Source organism: Lipotes vexillifer, unplaced genomic scaffold (assembly GCF_000442215.2).
Source record: "Lipotes vexillifer unplaced genomic scaffold, Lipotes_vexillifer_v1.1 scaffold518, whole genome shotgun sequence".
NCBI classification, from domain to species: Eukaryota; Metazoa; Chordata; class Mammalia; order Artiodactyla; family Lipotidae; genus Lipotes; species Lipotes vexillifer.
This window is the reverse complement of record NW_006780945.1, coordinates 2200466-2208958: the sequence shown is the minus strand read 5'-3', so window position 1 is coordinate 2208958 and position 8493 is coordinate 2200466.

The following is an 8493-nucleotide window of genomic DNA, read 5'->3' as shown; positions in this document are numbered from 1 at the left end:
CGCTTGGGCTGGTGAGCCATGGCCGCTGAGCCTGTGCGTCCGGAGCCTGTGCTCCACAACGGGAGAGGCCACAACAGTGAGAGGCCTGCGTTCCAAAAAAAAAAAAAAAAAAAAAAAAAAAAAAAAAGGCAACACAAGGCGGGTTAAGGAGATGGCCACTGTGAATCTTGGGACCCATTTCTTCCAGGACCTCCTGAGAATAGAGGAGAAATGCCTCCTGAGATCGGACCCTGGCAGAATGAGGGGCAAAAGCCTGACCCACTGCTCTGGCATTCCCCCTGCACTTCCCAGCCAGAAACCAGCGCCTGCAGAGCTCTGCTGGCATCTTTCATGGCAAAGGAGCAGCCGTGGGGCAGAAGTGAGGATGCACGCATGCCCCTGCTTGAGGCACCACCTTATGAACACAGAGGAGGCCTGCAGGCAACTGTCTCCGGCTGGCTCGGATCAGAGGTGGGGAGAACCAATATGGGTCAGGCACCAGACTGCCTGCTCAGTAGATAAGTCTTCCTGCAGAGCTTTGAGGAATGACTCATCACTTATACCCAGGTGGGGATTTTTGTCTTCTCCTTCCAAGTCTAAGTAAAGAAAGAGAGAGTGGTACATGTCTGAGCACTTTTATATTGTTTCCCTGTGTTACAAACCCAGTGGCCAGTTGGCTTGCATAGGGACAGAGCAGGAGAGTGATCAGGAAACCACAGTCAGCTTCAGAGGGGGCTGGAGCAGAGAACTCAGCAGCAGGGTTGGCTGGAAGGAGACAGGTGGTACAGACATCCCCGCTCGCCTCTACCTGTGTGTCTTCCTGAGCCCAGAAACAAGTACAGGCCCTCTGCCCCCAGCCTGGAAACAGGCTGGGCTCCAAAAGTGCTTTGAAAAGTCCACTGTTTAAGAGCTGGAAAGCTGGGAATACCTCGTCTCATTGAAACAATACTGTGCATGGCTCCTCCGGTCCCAGTCCAGCCCAAGGGAAGCTCAGTGAGCGGGTCAAAGCGCAGCACCATGGACGGGTTCAGAGCATCAGGGTCCCCACAGAAAACACAGTGAGGTCAGGAAGCGCCCCTCCTCCCACCCCCTCACCCACTGGGCAGTGGAACCAGGTGATTCCTAGAGCCAGATCAAGGGCTTTAGCAAACTGGGAGGCACGGTGGGGAGAGACTCAGGCGACGGTGACATCACGGCTGTGGCCTGGGTTGATGGGGGTAGGCCCTGCCCGAGGACTGGTGGTCACGGCACAGTCAGCAGCTCCTTGTGTCTATTGCTGATTCCTGGGCCTCCTGGGGTCTCCACCTTGCTTGCTCAGCTCTCAGTTCCTGAAAGCTCCTCTTTCGAGATCCTTGTGCTCCGCTGGGATTCGATCCCTGACCCCCTTACCTCCCCAAGCCCCCAGCACAGCCTCCATTTTTCAGATGGCCAAACTGAGGGTCAGAATCAGCTAGCAAGTCGGTGGCAAAATCTAAACCAGGACACACAACTCCCAGCCAATCCACCTACTCGCCAAGAAGGGGAAAGGGAACCCTGTGGTTATGGGGTAACGAAGGCTACTGAGCCTCTGCCCCGGGATGGGAGACTGGAGTGCATCTTGGGGGAAATTATAGGTATCACTTTATCTTCCAGGGGAAAAAATAACCATGGAAAACGCCTGCAATTACAGCTCATCACTGCTGACTGTGTAAGTGCAGTCTAAATACCTGGTAATCAGAAGACCGGAGACAATGAGATTTTGGCTTTATTTAGCACCTTTCCACTCCCCTACCTCAAGCCTTCCTGAGTGATGTCACAGTGGGAGCCAGGTTCGCAAACACTCAAGGCAGACTTTTCCCAATTTTTCTGTACAAAGATCAGGCCACTCACCCTTGACAGGCCACAGAAATATCGACTTCTTTTTTTTTTTTCTCCAGAGGTCAGGCTGAGTATCGTTGTGCTACCTGACCCCTCTCAGCCCCTCTGCCTTTTCCATTAATCTCTTCCCCAACATTTATTGAGTGCCACCCGTATGTCAGTCATGGAAAGAGGAGTAGGATACCCAGCAGTGGGCACATCAGGCAAGGCCCTGTCCTCTTAGAGATTATGTTCGAGTCTGGGAGACAGACAACAAACAAACCAACGTATGAATAAAAGAATGACAGCGTGTCACAAAAGTGAGAAGTGATGAGACAGAGAGTAACACTGGGAGGGCACTGGAAAGGTGACATGTCAGCTGAGACCTGAAGGATGAGACGGAGCTGGTTATGATAAAAGATGAGGGAGCAGCAGGTGCAAAGGCCCTGGGGCAAGAAAGATTCTGCCTGGTTCTAAGGAGTGTGGGAAGGCCAGTAAGTGTCTGGAACACCGTGAGAGAGGAAGGAAATGGCATAACTGGGCTTGAACATGCAGTAGAAAAGGGGCCATGTCAGGCAAAGGAGCTTGGATTTGAAAGCCATGGATGGGTTTTTATCAAAGGAATGACACGATCTGATTTCAATTTGCAAGATATCATTCTGGCTGCTGGGTGCAGAATGGAGGGGGAAAAGACAAGTGTGGAAGCAGGGTGACAAGCTGGGAGCTGCCGTAGTGACCCAGGTGGTGACAAAGGAAATGACATGACAAGAAAGATATTTATGCAGATATAATCTGGAGGTAGAACTCCTGGGAATGGCTGTTGAAGTAAACGTGGGGATGTGGCAGAGGATGGAAAAGATGCCTCCCAGGTCTCTGGCTGAGCAGCTGGGTGGGTGAGCAGACAATTTACCAACACAGGCAGGTTGGCCAACAGCGTACACGAATAAGAAGTGCTGGTCTGCAGCCTGTTTGCCCTCAGATCCGTTCCTCATCCTTCCCCGACCTTCTCTGTTTCACAGGGCTTCTGACCCTGGCAGACCCCAGGGTCTGGGTCAGCTGGGTTCAGCCAATGGGAGACACAGGCTGGAGGGCAGGAGGAAGTGAGGAGCTGGGCATGTCTCTCCCTCCCTCTGTGCCTTGGGCAGAGTCTCAAGGAAGTTGCAGTAGCAGCTGCATCTCCTCTGAGGCTCCAGCTCCCACCAGGCAGCCCTCCATGGCTGCAGCTTTCACTGAGTCACCCCAGCCCTGGGTTAACCCTACCTCTCTCCCTTGTCCCTCCATCCCACAAATACTCCAGGTTCCTGCTCAGCTGATCCCTGGGTTGCCTCACCATCTTTTACTCAACTTCTCAGTTCTTCTGTGGCCTGTGCAACCAAATCCGATAAAAATATTCCCTCTGTATTAAAGGTTTAGAGTGGCTTATGGGCTCCTGATTGGACCCTGACTGGTACATGAAATGCCTGGCTGAGGTGGGAGGTGCAGTGCTGGTCCATGTCAAGCTTAGAATTTTATTCTTTTGTTGATTCTATTCCCTAGGATTTCAGCCTCAAATAAGCAGAGTTAACCTCAACTCCCACTGGAACATAAAAACAGAGAATCTAAAGGCTCAAAGACATCTTAAAGATATTCTAGTCCTAACAGTGGCCTAATGCTGGAATCCCCTTTATAATGTCCAACCAAATGGTCTTAAGCCTAGGCTGATTGCCTTCAGGGATGATGTATGAGTTAGCTATTATACCAATAATGCTGTGTAACAAAGCAACCCCAAAATTCAGTGGCTTGAAAATAACAAGCTTTTATTTTTGGATGGTTCTGCTTCAGGCTAAGGATTGGTTAAACTTGGCTCCAATTGGGTTCAAGTCTGCCCTATATGTCTACAAGTTCTCCTTGGACCAGATTCTACCCTGAGCGTTCTTCTAAGAGCGGATCCCAGGAGCTCAGGAAGGTAAACCAAACCAAACAAGCATATAACAGGCCTCTGTTTAAATCATGTCTGCCAAAGTTCCATTGACCAAAGCAAGTCAGATGGCCAAGAACAACAGCAGTGGGGCAGGAAAATATACTCTAGAAGATCACACAACAGAAGGAAGGGGCATGAAGAAGTGAGAACAACAATCCAATCCACTGGAAATCTTACTGTTGCCTCTTTTGAGCTGAAATCTGTGTTGGGCCAAGTTTTCCCATTAGAGACACAGGAAATATGTCTCCTTTCCTCCATGTGATGGATAACCTTTCAAGTGTCAGGAGCTAACTAGTTGCCCTTTTGGGTTCTCCTTCTCAAGAACCTCTCTGATTCCTTCGAAGACTTGATTTTCATTCCATTCATCCTGGTTGCTCCCCTCTGAACATGGTCCAATTTTATTTTTATTACACCTCATGGCTAATGTCTATGACTGCCCTTGATGTTTTCTGACCACAGCAAAGTGGATTCTTTTCGCCTCTGGCAGGGAATCCACACCAGTGGACACTCAGCCCACATGAGCAAGAGAAGCCAGGCTCCTCCAAATCATTGCCTCCGGAAGGTTTTTCTTAGTTTATGTCACCCACCCAAATAGTTTCCCCTCTTACCCTGAACCCCTCAGTCCACATGTATGTTCTAGGCATGTGTTTGTTGACAAGTTCTTCTGGTCCCCAGTCTTTGCTCCATGGATGGAGGTCATATCTCTATTTGGACCATGAGAACCTGGAAAACAGAGTGTCTCTCATCTCTGCCCTTTGGACCTTTCCAGAGATCACAGTACCCGGTACCAGGTTCTGGGGGGCCCCTCAGTCCATGTCTGGTTGTGACTGAGGGGCTCAAGCAGCTTTGCCCACACACACTCAACCCCTCTTTAAGGGGCAAGGTCTGAGCTTTTCCTAAAACAGCCCCACCTGCACATAAAGCTGGGTGAGGGACCCTGGCACCAATTTGAGATTGCAGGATAGGTTTACAGGGGCTGTCCTCACTGTTGTGGGCTGACCAGCTAGAGGGCATCCCAGATACACACACACACACACACACACACACACACACACACACACACACACGTAAGAATGCAACAGGATTTTCAGGGCCTTAAGCAAAGCTGATAGCTGATCTGCAGCCTCCTGTAACTGACCTGGGAATCCTTATATCCAGGGAGGGAAGAGGTGGCTGTAGCTGGGAAACAGCATGGGGAGTGTTGCATTAAGAGAAGAATGGAATTGGGAGTTCCCTGGTTGCCTAGTGGTTAGGGCCTAGGGTTCCATGCTTTCACTGCCATGGCCCGGGTTCAATCCCTGGTCGAGGAACTGAGATCCTGCAAGCCATGCAATGTGGCCAAAAAGAGAGAGAGAGAAGAATGGAATAGCAGCCACTAAAATCAAAGCAGAACTTTCCTCCACAATGTTCATGGAACCCCTGGCCAGACAGCTTCTCTGGCAGATTAGTCAAGATAGCACAGGATACGCTGCAGTAACAAAATTCCCCAATATCTCTCTCACTCCCAAGACGCGAGCAGCACAGATCGGCAGCCCCTCCCTGCTCATCGTGGTCTCTCAGGAGCCCAGGCTGACGAAGGTGTCAACCTGTACTTGCCACAGCAGTGGGAAGGGCATGTGTAGCAAACCATGTATCAGCTCTTAAAGTCACTGCCCAGAAGTGAAATATGTCAATTCTGTTCATATCGAATTGCTTGGAGTGAGTCTCACAGCCATTCCTACCTTCCAAGGAGGTGGGGAAGTGCATCCCCCGTGAGCCCAGAGGCCAACAACGCCAATAAGATCAGGGAGGGGTTTGGCCCAGGGACACAGCCTCCATGGGGGTATATCCACCCAGGGTCTCACATCCTCTCCATCAGGCCTCTTCTTAACCCTTTCTTGCTCACTCGCTCTCCCCCTTGTTCTCTTTTTCCATTCATTCATTCATTTAACAAATATTAATTGAGACCCTACTGTACATCCGGCCTTGGGGCTACAGCAGACCCAGCCCTGAGTTCATGGGCTCTCAGGCTACCAGAGGAAATCAACAACCAAGCAAACCCACATCCAGCCAGTCTCTCAAGGCACAACCCCACAGGTCCTCCTTCATCCCTCCCTCACTGCCCACACCTAAGCCACGAGCACCTCTCATCAAGTCGACTCTGAAATCATTCTGAATTAGGCTCCACCCTCCAACTCCACTGACGACCCCAGACCATCATCCATCGCCTGGACTCTTACAGGGACCCCCTAGCTGCTCTCGCCTACCCCACCCTTCCCACCTGAAGCCTGTTTTCCATGCAGCAGCCAAAGTGATCTCCTTAAAAAGCCAATATGAGTGGGGAAGACAAATTTTAAAATCAGTGAACAAATGTAAAATAAATACAAATTGGTTAGGACTTCCCTGGTGGTGCAGTGGTTAAGAATCCGCCTGCCAATGCAGGGGACACGGGTTCAAGCCCTGGCCCGGGAAGATCCCACGTGCCTCGGAGCAACTAAGCCTGTGCGCCACAGCTGCTGAGCCCTTGTGCCAAGAGCCCATGCTCCGCAACAAGAGAAGCCACTGCAATGAGAAACCCGTGCGCCGCAACAAAGAGCAGCCCCCGCTGTCTGCAACTAGAGAAAGCCCGCGCACAGCAACAAAGACCCAACACAGCCAAAGATAAATAAATAAATTTATTTTTAAAAAAATACAAATCCGTTAAGTGTTATGTGGGAAACAGATGAGGTGCTGAGATAGTGGGTAATCACAGGGACCACATGGAGACGTGTGTCAGGGAAGGTGTTTCCTGCACCTGCCCGGCACTTTGTTCTCACCTCCAACTCCATCACCTGTTGCCACCACTGGTTCTGCACAGACCTGCCTTTTGAAGGTCCAACGTGGCAGTGCGTCTCACCTCAGCCTCTGCTGCGACTCCTAGCTTCCTGCTCCAAGGCTCCTCTGTCACCGTTGAGGGGACACCTGAGGGCTTGCAGTCCCAGAGGGCAGAGGACTTCACGTCCAGGAGCCGACAGATCAATGCCTTCCCCCTGCGTCCCCCGGGCGGACAGGTGTGAGACACACATCCTACCGGCCACGACACCAAGCACCAGCGCCCTGTGGCTGTGACCACCCACTCCTATCGGTTTCCCCTCCTTCCCTGTTCCAGTCCTTCCTCACTCCTGCTCCAAGGACCACTTTCCCAAGTAAACAACCTACTCACCAGCCCTGGTCTCAGGACCTGCTGTGAGGAAGAGAGGAGAGAGAGGAACATGAGGCAGAGGGAGCAGACACCCAAGGGATGAGAGAGGCTGGTGCGTCTGAAGACTCCAAGGAGAGTAAGACTGGAGTCTTGGGTGAGGAGGACAGTAGCCCGAGAAGAGGGCGGAGAGGTGGCAGGACCCACAGGACCTTCCACCGGAAGGTCAGAGAGTTTGGACTTCATCCCAAGGAAAGTGGGACGCCATCCGGGGGTTGACTCAAGTGAATTCACGGGACCAAATTTGTCTTTTGGTTGAGATCAAAGAGAAGACCATTGCCTGTGTTTGTTCAGTTGCGCCTCTCTGCGTCCTTCCCTTCTCGTCTGCTTTCTTAACCTGGCTCCCCTCCACCTGCTTCTCTCTTTGCTCCCACCAGCCTCTCACACCTCTCACTCTGCCTTCAGACTTCAGCCTCAGGGAAGGGGACAGTGAAGGATGGAGCACTAAATTCGAGGCCGTGGAGTGACCATAATTTCTGAACTCGTTCAGGGCAAAGGTCTGAGAAGTTCAAGTGCACTTGCAGGGGTGATGGGGCAAAGGTTTGAAATCGGGGCTGTCGGGAGAGTTCTGAGATGAATGTTTGCCATGACTGTGCCATGAATCCAAATTGCAAGAGGCAGAGAAAGAGGAAGCCACTGTCCCTGGGGTGCAGGGAGAAGCATGCAGGGATGAGCAACGGGGGGGAGGTTCGGCTTTGCAGCCAACACAGCTGGCTCTCTTCAAGTTCCACCTCCCCTCACTGAGTGACCACGGGCAGGTTACTCAGTGTCTCCAAAACTCAGATCCATCATTTGGAAAAATGGGACAATAATAACAAAATTCACATGAGCGAGGACTCTTGGTTGTGAGTAACAGAAACACACACAAACTAGCTGAAAAACACAGAGGGGAATTTATTCTCACAGAACACAAGGAGGGAGATTCGGCAGTTTCCAGAAAGAATAGGACAGGGGCTCATTTCCCTTTTGCTCCCTCCAGGCCAGCTGCGTTGGGGGAAAAACCAGAACACTGAGGGAGCCCATGGGTTTATAGGTTAAGATCTGGCTTCCTGGGAGAGACTGGTGATGGCTGTCCCTTGCCCCAGTTCCAAAATCTCAGACGGCATCTGGCCCAGAGCATGTCAGGTGACACTTGCAGACCAATCATCGTTGGTGAAAGTAGCATCATCTCCAAAAGGAATCTGGGTGACTCAGTTCAACTCAGATCAGCCTGAACCAAGAAACTCCAGCCGTGAGGGAGTTTCTGATGTGCTGGCTTCACTGTAAGATCCCTACTCTGGAACTGTGTGTGCACATACTGTGTGTGTGTGTGTGTGTGTGTGTGTGTGTGTGTGTGTGTGTGTGTGTGTTGTGTTGGGGTGGAAGAGGGAGAAGAAACATTCTTCCCAGAAAGGGGGGGTTGGCCACTTAACCAACAGGTGCCCACCATGTAAACCTAATCCCAGAAATGGGATTACTGCTCCAAGTGGGCTGAAACCACACCTCTGAGACTGTGGTCGGC